Below are 17,990 nucleotides of genomic sequence, written 5' to 3' on the forward strand. Positions count from 1 at the left end.
CGTTCATTTGTGGAGAACCTGGAAACTTCAGCTGTAATGAATGGTTGGTGTGATGAACAGTTATTACATGTAGCCAAGATTAGATTACCGGATGAAGCAAAGACATACGTAAGGTGTTCTGAGCCCTTAAGGAAGGTAGGATAGTTCAAGCAGTTGAAGGAGGGGCCTTTACAGACGTGCAAGAGGTTGAGTATAATGACGAAGAGGCAGGGGGAGATGACAGAGAAATTTGCGGACAGGATAAGATAAATTAACGAATAAATTTACGAGTTCGGTGAGAGCGAAGAGGCGAAGTTTTCTGTTACAGGAGGCTGAGCATAGGTCACTTGATGTATTTTTGAGGTGGTTACTGGTGCATATGTCACAGAAAGATTTGTATTCGGCCATTCAGCTGGCAATCCAACTTGAGGAAATAGACGTGGCCACGGGGGTACATGATAGACAGACAATGTTTTCAGCAGGTATAAAATGTTATAAGTGTGGTCGTACAGGATACGCGCAGAGGCAATGTACCCAGTCATTGAGGAATAGAGGAAGGGGTGGAAATCAGTAGCGTAGAGGATGGAGAAGTGGAGTTAGTAGAGGTGGACAAGTGTTAAATGGCAGAGGGGGCCCAAGATCCACCTAAGGGATCTCCCATTGAATTTCAATGCTACGAATACGTATGCTGAGGTGGAATGTTCAGTGTTAAGATCCATAGCAACTAGAAAGTTTATGATTTTGTAGGACACAGGGGCGCATGTGTTAGTGGCTACTAATGGGACGATGGAAGTTGGACCCACCACGTTATACGTTGTGTGCAGTGGGAGATAATGAGGTCACACCTATGGGGTCAGTGACAGTTGACTCTCGCATAGGGAAAGTTCGATTTAATGCATGCATGTAGGTAGTACCACGGGCAAGCGAGGCCTATGACATGATCCTAGGAGTAGATTTCTTGCACCAACTTAATGCCAAAATTGATCTTGGACAACGAACTGTCTAACATAGTGAAACATTATTTCAGCTAGGGGAAATTGTTGTCAATGCAGAGCTGTTGCGAGGGGCGTTCACCATAATGAAGAAACCAATTGAACTGTGTACATTAGCATTAAGGCTTGATTCGCATGAGTGTGTGTGTAGTGGCACCGGGAAGTCGCTTTGGGTAAGTGTAGAGTCAAATCTACCTGTGAGTACGGTGTGTGTTATTGAATCATTGGAGGACAATGAAGTTTTGGGTTCATTAGGTTGTTTTGTGAAACGTAGTATTGTAGGCATACAAGAGGGAAACGACGGGTGAGTAGTCCCCGTGAACGTAGATAATTTTAGCGCTGTAGACGCGAATTTGAGAAAAGGAGTATTAGTAGCGAATTTGGATGTACCAAAGGGTCGTTACCAGCAACTCCGTTAGTTCAACACAGCATACCAACAGGTAACGAAGCACCTGTTTATCGTAAACCATAAAGAATACCGAGGTATTTGCAGCCGATTGCGGAGGATTTCATTGATCAACAGCTTGCGGATGGTAGTATAAAGCATAGTAATAGTTGCTGGGGAGCGGGCTTTGTCGTTGTGCCTACCGATACCTCAATAATAACACAGTAACGGGCCCATACCTAATTCCAAACATATAGGAAACTTTGGATCACTTAGGACAGTGCCAGTACTTTTCTGCGATGGATTTGACAAGTGGTTATCATCAGTTAGAGGTGGCTCCAGAGGATCGTCCAAAAACTGCTTTCTCTACTCCTGGAGGCCATTACCATTACATCAGAATGAAATTGGTTTTGAAAAAAGCTCCTGCATGGTTTCAGAGGTTGCTAGACGTGTCTTGAGGGGTTTGAAACCACGACATTGTCTTGTCTATTTGGATGACAATGAAGTGTTTTCAAGTAGTATGGAGCAGCATAGACAGGGGTTAAGGGAAGTCTTTATGAGGTTAAGAGCAGCTGATTAGATGTTGAGCGTGCAGAAGTGTCATTTTTCATTGGAAGAAGTGAAATATTTAGGTCATATTATCAGTGCAAACAGATCCGCGGTTGGTAGAGGCTGTAAGGGATTTTCGGGAGCTGAAAACAGTTCAGAAAGTGCAATCATTCGTCGAAATATGCAATTTCTATCTAAAGTTTGTGAAGGGTTTTGCTGGTTTAGCACAGCCATTGACGCGATTGTTACGGAATGATGTGATATCTCAGTGGACAGAAGAGTGTCAGAAAGCGTTTGACAAACTGAAAGAAGTGTTAACATCAAGGCAGGTTCTTGTGTTTCCAAATTTTAAAAGGAATTTATTCTACCATGCAATGCATCAAATCAAGCCTTAGGGTGTATTCTTAATCAGGAAATTGACGGGAAAGAACATCATGTAGCCTATGCGTCTAGGCAGTTGAACACAGCAGAGAGGAATTACTCAACAACAGAGGGGGAGATGCGTAGCATAATCTATGGAATCACATATTTTAAATGTTATTTGTATGGGAGAAGATTCCGGGTAGTGACGGATCATACTACGTTGAAGTGGTTGTTGGGGTTGAAGGATCCTTCCACTAGACTCGCTTGGTGAGCTGTGAGGCTTAGTGAATTCGACTACGAGGTGGTGCACGAGCCTGGGAAGAAGCACGGTAATGTGGATGCACTGACTTGAAAGGTGGCAAAAGCAGAAGTCATGGGTTGTGACCTGGCAGTATGGCAAAAATTACAGGACGCTGACGATGATTGTAAATTGCAGGGAAACGAAGTTAATGCTAAGGGTTGTAGTGGCAGCGAAACTGAGAGATGAGGTTTTAAAGGAAGCACATGATCACGTGTTATCTGGTCATGGCGGGTGTAGATGGCGGGTGTAGATGGCGGGTGTAGAGCAACGAATAGGAGAGTGACAGAGATGTATTCGTGGAAAGGTAGGAAAGTACATGTGGATCAGTATGTCAAGAATTGTGTACCATGTGTGCAGAGAGCAGATTTGAGTCGGAAACAAATACAGCTACAACTAATACCGGCAGCCACATGTCCATTTTCTGTGTTGGGAATTGATATCTTAGGACCTTTCAGTCGAACACCACTGGAGATTCGTTCTGACAATAATAGATCATTTTTAGAGCTATGTGGAGATGGTGGCTATGCCAAATCAACAGGCAGCAATGGTCGTGCAAGCGTTAGTAAACAACTGGATTTTGAAGTTTGGAGTACCAGAGACGATAACTACTGACCAAGGGACCAACTTCATGTCGGATTTAATGACGGAACTGTGTAAATTGTTGAACATAAAGAAGTTGAGGACGAGAGCGTTGCCTCTGCAGGTGAACAGAAGGATAGAACTGGTACACAGAATAATCGGGAAGATGCTGAGTTTTTATGTGGATTCTCATCACCATCAGTGGGACGAGTATTTGAAGCATATTGTATGTGCATACAATGCAAAAGTCCATACCAATAACGGTTTGTCTCCGTATGAGGTAGTGTACGGGTGAAAAATTCCGTCACCGTTTGATTTAGCGAAGCTACTGAAAGGAAGGACCAGTGAATCTGTACGTCTGTTCGCGAAGACAATTCAAGATGTTTGGAAACGGGTACAAAAGGAGAATATGAAGGCTTTAGAAAGGCAGGCAAACACAGTGAAGTGGAAAGGAAGTTTACTGCAGTATAGAGTAAGGCAATCAGTAATGCTACCCATCCCCTATAAGCCAAAAGGGAAAATGAAGAAGTTCGTCACGAGGTATCAAGGGCTATACCAAGTAGTTGAAACCACATCCCCGGTTCATGTTCAGGTTCAGCTGCCAACTAGAACAACGATAGTACACACTGGGCAGTTGTGGCCATTTAAGGGTTGTCCCAATGTGATTCCAGGCGTGTCACAGGAAGGGAAGAGAAAAAAAGAGGGAGTGGAGAGAGATGTTAAGGGGGGTAGGTCATCAAACGGGCCGACTTGGAGCAGGAGAGGCACCACAGGACATTTTAATTGCTACTGTCTATACTTTTACAAACAAATTCATAAAACTTTGTCAGCATGACCAGAAATGATTCAGGATTCACACTCGTACCAGTGGGAGTTCAAAAACATAACAAAATAATTTTTTTTACATGTAAAATTTCATCATTTTTCACTTACTATTGCCAGCATGTGTTGCTATAGGTACACTTTTCTTCCTAAGTAAGAGAGAGTCTTCGATGAATTTTGCACAGCACACAAACCATACTCACAAGTGTATGAAACTCTAGAGTTTCCCAAATCTATTAAAAACTGCGGAAAAAATTTAGATAATAAAGAGTAGAATTTGAGTTTTTTCTAAACATGAAGTTCAAAATATGACAGCTCATTCATTTTTTCGTAAACTAAAGAAATTCTAGAGTTTCATACCCCTGTAAGTATGGTTTGTAAGCTGTGCAAAATTCGTCGAATAATCTCTCTCATTTATGAAGGAAAGTATACCTATAGTAACAAACGCAGCCAATAGTAAGTGAAAAAAATGATGAAATTTCATACATAAAAAAACAAAATTGTTACGTTTTTGAACTTCCACTGCTAAGAGTGTTAATCCTGAATCCTTTCTGGTCATGCTGACAAAGTTTTATGAATTTGTTTGTAAAAGTATAGACAGTGGAAGTTAAAATGTCCTTTGGTGCCTCTCCTGCTTCATATTGGCCCGTTTGACGTCCTATCCCCTTAAGCGCAAGGAAAACCAGGAAGATAGAGTACATCATGATGTACCGTATGCTTTGTGGTCCAAAAATTAGTAGAGTATTTGTAGTTTTCTGTTTTCTGGTTATGTGTCATCAGGTTTGCATAGTTTAATTAGGCATTGTATTTCCATATGTTGTATGTTTTTTCGAGCATTGGGAGCCCGCTTTGGACAGCAGTCTCTTTTTGAAGAAGGAGGAAGAGTGATGGTGATCAGTGTCCTCAGGCTGATGACCACAGCAGTTAAGTCCCATAGTGCTCAGAGCCATTTGAACCAGTGTCCTCAGGTACGAAAAGGTGAGTGTTGAGCAAGTGTGTAGAAGTAAAAACTGAGGAGGTATTTCTGATCTCGGCAGTTAACAACTGGTATGCTGAGATGATAAGGGAGGAATTATGGAGCTGCCATAGAGGGAAGGTAACGGTATGTCCAGCCAAAGGTGATAAGCACTAATCCAGACACGAGGACGGTGGTGTTATTTTTAGCCAGGAGGGAAGAAGTAGACTGTCCCTGGGACATCATGGACCCAAAATTGAGCTTGCAGTGGGTCAGTATACATTAGATCTTCTCCACCCACAAAAAATTAATAGTAGTAACAAGTTGTTTTGAGCAGGGAGTATTTGCCGAAGCGAAACGTATAGAGCTCAAAGGGAGTGGAATTTTACTCATTGGAACTTCGTGTAACATAATAGGACCAACCTTCCATCTGGCAGTGTCAATTTCAGGAGTCACGCAATTGAATGTTACACAGCCACAGCTGAACTGACCAGAAGCAACTTTAGATATTACCAAGGCTGAATATGACCTTGTTAATTCAATCTCTGGAGTCAGATCTCTTGAGATCCGTAAACCAGTGTATTTCAGAACAAGAGGGCCTCATATCAGCCAAACAGCTTGTGCAGCATGTCGCTCAATATTGGCAAAGGCAACGACAAGTAACGATCACCTTGAGCACCTCTGTGCTAAGTGCCATCGCAGCCTTAACTTTGTTATGTGTTGTTTTCTTTCTGATCAGGCAGAGAGCTAATTCCAAGAGGGAACCAAGGGTAGTCCAAGACCCAGTGGGTTGGATACCGAGGGCGTGAGACGAGTAGGTAAGGGGTTGTTCGAGCAGTGGTCGTCCAGTAAGGAGTTTTTATGTTTTGTTTCATGTCATGGTTTTAAGAGGAGTAGACCACATCTAAGTTTTCTAATAGTAGTAGCAAATATGTCCTCAAGTACATGCCAACCAAAATAAGTTTAAGAGTAGTTAGAGGTGGATCTGGGGACCTGGTCTATCTGAAGGAGGCGAATGATGTAGTGGCACCACCGGTTAAGACGGGAAAAGGTTAGCTTCAGTACAATATTTCTGAGTGAACAAGCTACAGCCAGGTGCGGGCCTGTTGACAGTAAGTTAAGCTACCAGCAGTTGTGAAGTAGAATGGGGGCCACAGGGCTGTAGACCCGCTGAAAAGAGTAAACGCAGCAGTGTGCATGGTGCACGTTACAGGCAGAAGGTGCCCACTGGCCCAACCTAGGTGTTATGAGTACATGACTCAGAGCAGCGCATTAGCAAAACAGAGGCGCATAGCCGAGTATCAATAGGCGCCGGTTCACTAACAAGGCATCAAGTGTGACAGCTCTCCTGGATGGAGCAGCATGTCTCACCACTGGCTGCACGCAGCAGCCGATGGGACGCCTGCGTTCCAGTCCACGGCACGTCGCTGGTTCGACCATCTGAGGCCAACGCGAGCTCTGCAGCCAGCCAGCAGAGGGCCACGCCACGGCTTGCTACTGTGGGAAGTCTTGTTAGCTCCCAACACACGCCGGACGCATCCCGAGACGAGGGCCGCAGATCCAGATGCAAGATCGCAGGCGCTGGTTGTCGTTGCAATCTTAGCCACGCCGGCGGGTAAGCACGCCACAGGCTGCCTTGCAGCTCCCGCGGGCCTTGCAATAATGACTATGTGGGCGATGTGGCCTATTCTACTCCTTATTTTAGATCTATATGACGATGCTGTGCTGATTATATTTATATGTTTTGAAGATGCCATTATGGCCTTATCACTTTAGTACATGGTGTAAAAAAGATCTGAAAATCGTCATTACCGACTGAAACAGGTCATCGTCTAAAGAATTCATATTGTGATCAAAGACTGGAATAAAAAACATTTGAGTTCTAAAACTGCATGCTACACTGACGTTGTCTCTCCTTTCAGAAGAAGATAATTTGATAACCCAGCGATGTCCTTTGCTACTAGAAAGGCAAGTCTTTCAAGTCCTGCTCTATCTTGGCAGTCCCATTAAATTAATGATTCGACGTCTTAGACTCCACGTCATCTTACACTCCCTTCCCCTAGTTCAAGATATATAACCCCATAAACGTAGAGATAAGTGAAAAACTAGCTTTTCATAAAACGGAGCACAAATTACCCAGGATATGCTAATCAAGCTTTTGATAATGAGAGTAGTGAGCGACTTCCTACAAACTTTAAACATAATTTCAACCCTTTTCCCAACCTCTTCGTGCGTAGAGCCTCACAAAATAATAAAAGAGTTTTACGTTTACAACCACAAACTTTTTATATGCTTAACTTCAAGTATAAGACAAACTAACTCATTTCTAAAGTGAGCAGACGTTTTAAGCTCTATTATACATGGGGGATAGGTTCATTAAGGAATCGGGCTGGCGTCACTCCTTGATAACTACTGTTGCTACTAACTGGCTACTCTGTCTTTACCTGCCACCTGACTTACTGTCAGGACTGTGACTGGTTTGACTTCAAATTCGGTAAAATAAATGTCATAGAATAGTCTTATGGTTATCTGTTCCATAATGCCTGACTGAGAAGAGCAAGACGACGTAATTATACCCTCGCACTCATACTTACAAACATGGATTTCAAACTAATACATATACCGGCATAAATATACAAATGCTAGAAGTGTCTATTGTAATGACAGTTATTTATGGTTAAGTGTATGCTGTTGAAAGCTGATATGTGGACAATTAACTGAATTTTGTTTGATGTATTAGTCATGCAAAGAGTACGTAAGCAGAACTGTGTTACTAGAACACGTTATGGAATCAGTGTAAGCTCTGATCCAACGTAATAAAAATGTTACGATTATGGTAATAGCTGCTTTCGTATTACGATGTGAATCTTAAATGGAGATAATTAGCGGTAATACTGATCATAACATAAGTCTGATTGATGATATAGCCACTTCCATACGGTTCCTAATTGCAAAGTTGTTGTCAGTTAAATGCAAGCCTCTAATATACTATTTGTAATCTGTTATGTTCAATTGAAAGTTGTTATTTATAACTTCCTCATAAACCCTAAGAGAATAATTACCAAAGATTATACTCCTAACATAGACTCTAATGTTAGGCCTGTGCCGTTGTATCATCTGAATGTAAGGTTCTCACTGTATGTGAAATTTATGCCCTGCTGATGTAACTAATATTCAGAGTAACAATTAATTAGTTCTTGAAAAATCAAATGGTTCAAATGGCTCTGAGCACTATGGGACTCAACATCTTAGGTCATAAGTCCCCTAGAACTTAGAACTACTTAAACCTAACTAACCTAAGGACATCACATACAACCATGCCCGAGGCAGGATTCGAACCTGCGACCGTAGCAGCCCCGCGGTTCCGGACTGCAGCGCCAGAGCCGCATGGCCACCGCGGCCGGCAATTAGTTCTTGAAGTACGTTCTGTAACAGCTCATTTAATATGTCCCCTCTCGTTCATTATTTCGATAAGAAATCTGTTTTACGCTAAATAACCAAATATAGTGGTGGATTTGAAGTCACTGATATTGTCTAACCAGGAATAGCCGATGCCATTAAGGAAGCACTCTCGAGCCATTGCTCTGCAGTTTAGTAAGGTCACTGATGTCCAGAAAGATGGCGACGGCGATCTCATTTAGTGGCAAAATTAATTTAGTGGCAATCACGTGTATAAAATGTCGAAGTAACGTCACACTGCACCGAGAAAATACGTTCTTGCTACTCCGATATTGGAATAAGTAAAGCTGGTATAGGTTAGCTATACACTGCATTTTCCTCTCTCACCGACACTGGGCTCTGTGCGTATGGGTGACACAGGCACGGCACATCTCCGGAGGGAGTTGCGGCTGCCGGTGCAGGCCGTGGACAGTGGTGGGCAGGATGATCGGCAATGCAGCGGCTGCGGCGCAGGCAGTGGCACAGTGAGCTCGCCGTCACCCCTCCTCCTCCACGAAGGCGACCGAGTTAACACAGAGTCCCTGGTGCAGGACCTACACCTTATTTTAAGATTGTACAGATGTGTAAATGGTATAGCATAGCCAGTAAGAAGCCTGCAAGTAGAGAAAAGTGAGTGGCTCTCATCATTACCAACTGATTGTGCTAAATCGGTCGGAAATTTTATATGACAATAGTAAGAGAAATTAAAGGAATCATTCATTTTTTATTCGATCACTTGTTTACAACCTTCACATCGCAGTTTAATAGGAGGCGGACCATCAGCATCGCATTCTCCATGCAACTGAAAATGCTTATCACAAGAGTTGTACTTGGAACTGACATGTGATTACATTTTCACGAAATTTGGGTGCATAGACCCTAGGAAATCAGTACCCAGACAACCACCTCTGGCCGTAATAACGGCCTTCATACGCCTGAGCATTGAGTCAAACAGAACTTGGATGCATGTACAGGTACAGCTGCCCATGCAGCTTCAACACGATACCACAGTTCATCAGGAGTAGTGACTGGCGTATAGCGACGAGCCAGATGCTCGGCCAACATTGACCAGACGTTTTCAGTTGGTGAGAGATCTGGAGAATGTACTGGCCAGGGCAGCAGTCGAACATTTTCTGTATGCAGAAAGGCCCGTACAGGACCTGCAACATGCGGTCGTGCATTATCCTGCTGAAACATAGGGTTTCGCAGGGATCGAATGGAAGGTAGAGCCACGGGTCGTAACACATCTGAAATGTAACGTCCACTGTTCAAAGTGCCGTCAATGCGAGCGAGAGGTGACCGAGACGTGTAACCAATGGCACCCCATACCATCATGCCGAGTAATACGCCAGTATGGCGATGACGAATACACGCTTCCAATGCGCGTTCACCGCGATGTCGCCCAAACACGGATGCGACCATCATGATGCTGTAAACAGAACCTGGATTCATCCGAAAAAATGACGTTTTGCCGTTCGTGCACCCACGTTCGTCGTTGAGTACACCATCGTATACGCTCCTGTCTGTGATGCAGCGTCAATGGTAACCGCAGCCGTGGTCTCCGAGCTGATAGTCCAAGCTGCTGCAAACGTCGTTGTTGTTGTCTTGCAAACGTCCCCATCTGTTGACTCAGGGATCGAGACGTGGCTGCACGATCCTTTACAGCCATGCGGATAAGATGCCTGTTATCTCGACTGCTAGTGACACGAGGCCGTTGGGATCCAGTACAGCGTTCCGTATTATCCTAATGAACCCACCGATTCCATATTTTGCTAAGAATCATTGTATCTCGACCAACGCGAGCAGCAATGTCGCGATACGATAAACCGCAATCGCGATAGGCTACAATACAACCCTTATCAAAGTCGGAAACGTGATGGTACGCATTTCTCCTCCTTACACGAGGCATCATAACAACGTTTCACCAGGCAACGCCGGTCAACTGCTGTTTGTGTATAAGAAATCGGTTGGAAACTTTCCTCATGTTAGCACGCTGTAGGTATCGCCACCGGCGCCAACCTTGTGTGAATGCTCTGAAAAGCTAATCATTTGCATATCACAGCATCTTCTTCCTGTCGGTTAAATTTCGCGTCTGTAGCACGTCATCTTCGTGGTGCAGCAGTTTAAATGGCCAGTAGTGTATGTTCTAAGATAAGTGGTAGAGTCAGTATCGCCTCACGTGTTCCAACATTTCTACGGAATCCAAACTAATCTTCCCCGAGGTCGGCTTCTACCAGTTTTCCCATTCGTCTGTAAAGAATTCGTGTTAGTATTTTGCAGCCGTGACTTATTAAACCGTTCGTTCGGTAATTTTCACATCTGTCAACACCTCCTTTCCTTGAGATTGGAATTATTATATTCTTCTTGAAGTCTGAGGGTATTTCGCCTGTCTGATTCATCTTGCTCGCCAGATGGTAGAGTTTTGTCAGGGCTGGCACTCCCAAGGCTACCAATAGTTCTAGTGGAATGTTGTCTACTCCCGAAGCCTCGTTTCGACTTAGGTCTTTTAGTACTCTTTGAAACTCTTCACGCAACATCATATGCCTGATATACGAAAGTTTTTCGTCTCTAATGTTTAATGCACTGATGTTAATGTTGTATATATTAACAGCGGTTTAAAACATCGCTATGTCAGTCAAATAAGAACTCTTGAATGTAAAAGATGTCGAACTGCGCATACAGCCCGCATCTCGTGGTCGCGCGGTAGCGTTCTCGCTTCCCACGCCCGGGTTCCCGGGTTCGATTCCCGGCGGGGTCAGGGATTTTCTCTGCTTCGTGATGGCTGGGTGTTGTGTGCTGTCCTTAGGTTAGTTAGGTTTAAGTAGTTCTAAGTTCTAGGGGACTTATGACCACAGCAGTCGAGTCCCATAGTGCTCAGAGCCATTTTAACCATTTTTGAACTGCGCATACAGCTCACCTCCTCAATGCAGGCGACAAGTAAGCATTAGTTGTCGGGCAGTTAGTAAAACTGAATATGACCGTACATGAATGAATCTAATGCACACTCCATCTTCCTCTAGGTCATACGAAATCACCTCATGTTAGAATTATGTTATATATCGTTTTCTACAGTTTAAATATCAATGACAGCAAGCATGATAGTGTGGGAATGATCTCAGGTTATGTTTTTACCAGTGACGCATATTCGAAAATCCTCGTTATAGTTACACCAAAGTCATAATATACATAGATTAGTGGATTTGCCTATGTGAAATCATGTTCAAAGCAATTAGTCAAGGTCCCTTGGTGACTCTAGGTGACCGTACAGTCCCCTCAGTGGATTTACAGGCACAATTAAAACTTATACGAAAAAAGGACTGCACGCATTTAGAAGAAAACGTCTTAGAACTTAATGCTAGCTATGCAATTCAGCAAGTTCTAGACAACCTACCAGGTTAGCCAAGGCAGTCTGCCTTCGGCAGGGCAACAGAGCGGACGCGTACGTGTTGACTTCCTGCGGCGCGCGGGCTCGCCTTGTTTACTTTCTGACGGCCGTTGCTTAAGTGCCGGCTTACCTTGTACGATCCATGGCGACCCGTTACCGTAAATCAACACTCAGATTTACTTTCTGCAACGATTATGCCCGACCCAAAGCACTCGAGGTGGAGCGTTTTCTGCGAGAGGAAGTGAATATCCCGGCGACCGATATTATCGGCATACATTTGTCCATCGTGAGCAGCACGGTCTATGTGAAAATCATTAACGACGCGGCGTGCGAACGCATACTACGTGAGACCAAACAGGGGTTCCGCTTCTGTCACGCTGATGGCAATGTGGGGGAGGTAACCGTCGACCACGCTGGCTTAGGTATGCGAACGATACGCATTTTCGAACTGCCATTCGAACTTCCTGCTGAGGAAGTCGTCGCGGCACTACGCCCATACGGCACAGTCCATGGCCACACTGCGGAGAAGTGGACACAGTTTCGGACGTATCCTGTCCTAAACGGGGTCCAACAGGTCACCATAGATCTCCGAAGCCACGTCCCGTCCTATTTACAGATTGGCGGATGCCGTGCAATAATTATATACGACGGCCAGCCTCGGACCTGTTCCGGGTGCGGCAAAGAAGGCCACCTTAGATCCGAATGCCTACAACGGCGTATTACGCAACTTCCAGCTGCCGAAGAACCACCCACGTCGCAACCTACGGTGCTACCGGTGACCTATGCCGCTGCTCTAGCTTCTCCTACCGCTTTGCAACGTCGCCCGGTCACCACAAACGACGCCACCAACGAGCCCGACCCGACACCGACGGAGAGCGCCTCGGACGACCCGCCGCCTCGGCCGGCCATCGACGCCGCTCCGAAGTTGCCGGCGCAACCAGACGCTGACCCTGGCCTCGAAAACACGATGGAGATCGACTCGCTCATCGTTCCTACAGCGGCCTTTCTGCCAGAACGACGCGACTCCCTTGCGTCGTCTGACACGGAGGGTCGCACAAGGAAACAACGTTCCCCGAAACGTCGCAAGCGAAGACGTCGCACCGTTTCCGGCCAAGAGGAGACGTTACCAGTCGAGGAGGACGTAACCGTCGACCAGCACGAGGCCTCAGAACCCGCTACTGCTGACGAAGACGTTATGAGCGCGGAGACATCTATTGGTGTGCCTGCGCCCCGTGCTGACGCTGAACTAAATCATGAACGTAACACAGGCGACACTACACCACGCACAATTACAACATCTTCTGCAGACAAAATGGACGATACAGCAGTTTCCGCTTCCACGGCGTGGCACGAGGAGGAGGTCGAGGAGCAGGACCCGTTACGGAACCCTGCGCCGTCACGGCCTCACCACTAATCATACTCTCCCCAGACTCCCCTGCGGCCCAGCGGGATAATGTTCCGCTGCGACGCCCACACCCTTGCGCGGACGGCGGAGTGGACCAGCCTCCAGCTATCCGACACCAGGCCTACCGGATAGCAACCATCAGCACCAACAACATCCGTTCCAGGGTGAAAATCCGCCTTATGCAGGAGATGTTCTGGGCTTCGGATATTGATTTCGCCCTTCTGCAGGAAGTTCACTTGGCTAGTCTCTCGGATATCAATGGCTATACCGCCCACGCCTCCGCGAGTGATCCTATGGGCCGCGGGGTGGCCATCTACGTCCGCCACGGGATTTCTGTGACCGATGTCGCCTTCCTTCCATCAGCTCGGGGCATGGCACTCACTGCCATGATGACACGCAACATTAATGTCTACGCTCCCTCAGGCACCGACCGACGGCATAAAAGAGCCCAGTTTTATTCCGAGGAAATCGCTCCCCTGTTTTTAGGGCGGTATGACCATTGCCTACTAGGAGGTGATTTTAACTGCGTTCTGCATCCTAAAGATCAGATTCCCCACTATACTACATGCCAAGAGCTACGTATAGTGGTGCGAGACCTCCTGCTTCACGATACCTGGGAAGTTCAACACGGCGACCTTTCTGGCCATACCTTTCTTACCAGTCATTCCGCAAGTCGACTAGACAGGATTTATGTCTCACAAACTCTTAGACCTGCGATACGGGGCGCCGAACGATGGCCGCTGGCGTTTTCCGACCATTGCGCTTACATCTGTACGGTCCTCCCTCCGCCGCAATCAGTATGGCGCAGCCGTGCGCCATGGAAACTCAATACCTTACACTTGCATGACCTGGCGTGTCCCCAACAAGTCACTGAAACGTGGACAGCCTGCGAACGCCGCCTTCCCCGCTACCACTCGACATTGACATGGTGGTTGGACTGCGCCAAGCCGGCGATCCGGAGGACAGTGATGAGATACGGGAAGGACATGGCCGACTGGCATCGCACCACTGTTGACTTCTATTACGCGATTCTCCGAGATCTGGATGCTCAACCGCCAACCGCGGACAACCAGTTGGAACGGCAAAGAACTAAGGCGAAGATAATTGCGCTGGCACGCCGGAAACTGCAAGGGGTCGTGATACGGACGCGGCGCCACGATCACGCGGATTTAGAAATTCCATCCATGCATGATATAGTGTCCGACAAACGAAGGCGTCGTCGGCAGATCATCAGCACTCTGACCACGCCTCATGGAACGCAGGTGACCACTCAGAATGACATCGTCCACGCATTCGTCGAGCACTACCGTCGTACTTATAGTGATGCAGACGCTGGAACTGCAGCAGACGACTCCATTTTGCATTACGTCACGCGCACCCTCCCCCACACGGAGGCGGATGCTTTGACAGTGCCGGTCACGCTAAACGAAGTCAACCATGCCATCGCCAAGGGTGCAGTCAACAGATCGCCCGGCTTTGACGGCATACCGATTGAGTTTTACCGTACCTTTCGGGACCTCATGGCACCACGGTGGACGACTATGTACCAAGAACTGATGACATCTGACCAAGCAATCCCACCCGCCTTTGCTGAGGGCATCATTATACCGGTCCACAAACCAGCCCGAGGTTCGATGGTCACGAGTTACAGACCGCTCACCCTACTCAATGCCGATTACAAGATTTTCGCGCGCTTACTGGCAATGCGGCTCCGAACTACACTCCCTCATATCCTCTCGCCAGAGCAAACGACGCCTGGCGGACAGGTTAACATACAGACTGCCACAGGGGAATGCCGCGACTTAATTGCGATAGCGGCGGCCTGCAGACTCCGGGCAGCGGTCGTCGCTATAGACTTCGACAGCGCCTTCGATAAAGTGCGTCATCGTTTCCTGTTTTCGGTGGCAGCCCGAATGGGCATCCCCCCTCCGTTTCTCGACGTCATCCGGCGTCTTTATGACAGTGCCAGTTCACGTGTCCAAGTCAATGGACGTTTAGCAGGGCCGGTACCTATCTGCCGTTCGGTACGGCAGGGGTGCCCCCTCCCCAACCTACTGTATGCCATTGCCCTTGAGCCCCTTCTTGGTGGCTTGACGACCAAGCTCTCTGGCCTCACCCTACGCCAACACACTTTTCGCTGTCGGGCATATGCTGATGACCTCCTCCTCCTCATTCGCTCCGGCTCTGAGATTCGGGAAGTCCTCGAATTGATTACCCGTTATGGGGCTGTCGCTGGCAGTGCCATGAATGTCGCCAAATCTTCTGCAATGCACATTGGACGAGGCCTCCAGGAGGGTGAAGTTGCACCCCTGCCGCTTGTGCGGACTTTCCGGTACTTGGGCATTACCTTTAACCCAACGGTAACACGCACAGCGGCTACGAATTTCCGTCGCCTGTTACACGTCATCCGCAACGACGTCCGCCAGAACCTCTTGCGCCGCCAGGACACACTTCAACGGGTTGAGTTTATTAATCTTTATGTGGCATCAAAATTGGTTCACATCGCGCAAGTTCTCCCTCTCCCAACTGCAATTGGGCGCATCCTTCAGGCGGCTTTTGGCTATTATCTCACGGCTGGTTCAATGTTTAAAGTCCGTTATGAGACACTTACCCTGCCCTCACGGTACGGTGGCGTCGGACTCGTCAATGTCCGTATGCGAGCTGCAGCCTTGTACATGAGTACCATGAGAAAACAGTGGATGGGCCAGGGTACATCTCTAACACACAGCCTGCTTGAAGTCCTCCTACCTGCTTCCACCTCACCACCGGTGTCTGTCGGCCATATCGTGCCTTATTTGTCCCATATTTCGACCTTTTTCGTCGACTACAGTTACATACATACCAGTCTCCCAGATACACGCCCACCTAGGACTAAGGATTTTTACAGCCTGTTGCTGCGCTGTGTTCCCCGGAATGTGATGGAGACCAAACATCCCTCCATCCAGTGGCCCATAGTGTGGACTACCGTCCACCAGCCCTTCCTCCCTACGAACGTCCGGGCACTGTGGTATCACATAGTCAATAGGAAATTTGCCACGAAGCAGCGCCTGCACAACATTGGCTTGTCAGAATCCCCTCTTTGTCTCCTTTGCCAGCAACTGGACACTGATGAACACCGTCTGACATGCGCCTCGTCGCAAGATGTATGGCGCTTCGTGCAGCAAATCATTGCCTGCTATCTCCGGGTGCCACCAGACACAATCGAACCTCGAATGTTTCTATACCTGGAGGACCGACATTTTCCCGCCGCCAAATGTCATGCTATTACGTGGGTCAAAGGATGGGCGGTCGCTTATCTCTTTCATGAGGGACCTAAATCCCGCCTCGACTTTTGGACCTATTTACGAACAGCCCATGCAGCTCTCGAACACTCGCCACGTTACCGAACATTATTTGCTAACTATCTTAGAGCGGTCTTTGTTAGACCTCCACTGAGTTGGGGGGTGCCTGGCTCCTTCCCCGGCGGTGTCTGAGTTTCAACCGCCTACGATCTATTCTACTTCTAACCTCCGCGGATGGGAGAGCGCGTCGCAGATTGCGCGGATTTTATTTCTTTTTGCTTATCCTTTTTCCTTTCTTTTTCTTTAACCAGAATTTATATTTCTTTTCTTTTTCGCCGATGTGTTCCCATAATTTCATGATATTAGTGAATCTTACAAAAACACATGCAAATAAATAAATAACAACGACTTCCACTACTGTTGATTCCTGTGTCTCCTATTTCCCTAAGCACCACAGGCTCGGTGGTGGTGAGGGGGACACTGTGGCCAGGCCTCAGGTTTCGACCCCTGCCCACTTTGCCCACCGCGCCCTCACCGTCGCCTCTAAAAAAAAATAAAAAAATAAATAAAAAAGTCGGTAGAAAAAAAATAAAAAAAAGGGCGCTAATATGCCGCTTCCTGGACTCGGGCAGGCCCGGCGGATCAAGAGGAGCCGTAGGTGGTCAAATCCAAAAAATTCCGATTTTTTTTTGCTACCGAAAATTAATTGGAACATTCCTCTTTAATGTAAACTTTGATTTATTGTTCTACTCGCCCTGGAAGTGGAGTTATTACCATTTTCCCCCACGCCTGCAGAGGAAATGGGCGGCCGCTGAATGCATCTAACACCCTCTCGTGACTTCCTCGTGAACTGCTTGGGATTTTCTCGGCCTGTTACGCATACAGCGCCTTATGTTACGCATACAGCGAGTGTGCAAGTGTTGGCTACATTGTTTTGTGTGACAAATGAAGCGCTAAGAGCGCGGAACATCGTCTCTTTGCTGTTTACCGTTTCGAATTAGTTCAGTGTTGCGCCTGTTGTTGATAGTATTATACTTCTTGTGTAAAGCGTTGTTCTGGTTACGATGCCACGTTTTAGTAACCGTGTATATAAGAAGAGGAAGAACGTAGGGAAAAGAAAATTAACACTTGTACCAAGTTGCGATACTACAATTACTGAAACAGCGCGTTCTTCTGCTAAGCAACACATGGCTGGCTATAGCCCTGTGACATCTTCTAGCAAGAAGCTGACTGGTGGAAGTACTGAATATTGGATTATTATCTTCTGTGCTGAAAGAAAGTGTTCTGTGCAAAATGTGTTCAAGTGTAGGAGTGGGACTAGAGATAACAAAGCACTTTGGTTTAGCTTGTGAGATGAAGATAATCTGTGCACGTTGCAAGTATCAAGTGACTTTCTACAATTCACATGCCAGTCTCTTTGGTGAAAATGGAGGATCTAGAGTGTTTGATGTGAATGTTAGACTTGTGTATGGTCTTAGATCCATTGGAAAAGGGTCTGCTGCTGGTAAACTGTTTTGTGGTGTTATGAACTTGCCATCGCCTCCAAGCAAGTTTGG

The sequence above is a fragment of the Schistocerca nitens genome, chromosome 3 (genome assembly GCF_023898315.1).
Source record: "Schistocerca nitens isolate TAMUIC-IGC-003100 chromosome 3, iqSchNite1.1, whole genome shotgun sequence".
Taxonomy (NCBI): Eukaryota; Metazoa; Arthropoda; class Insecta; order Orthoptera; family Acrididae; genus Schistocerca; species Schistocerca nitens.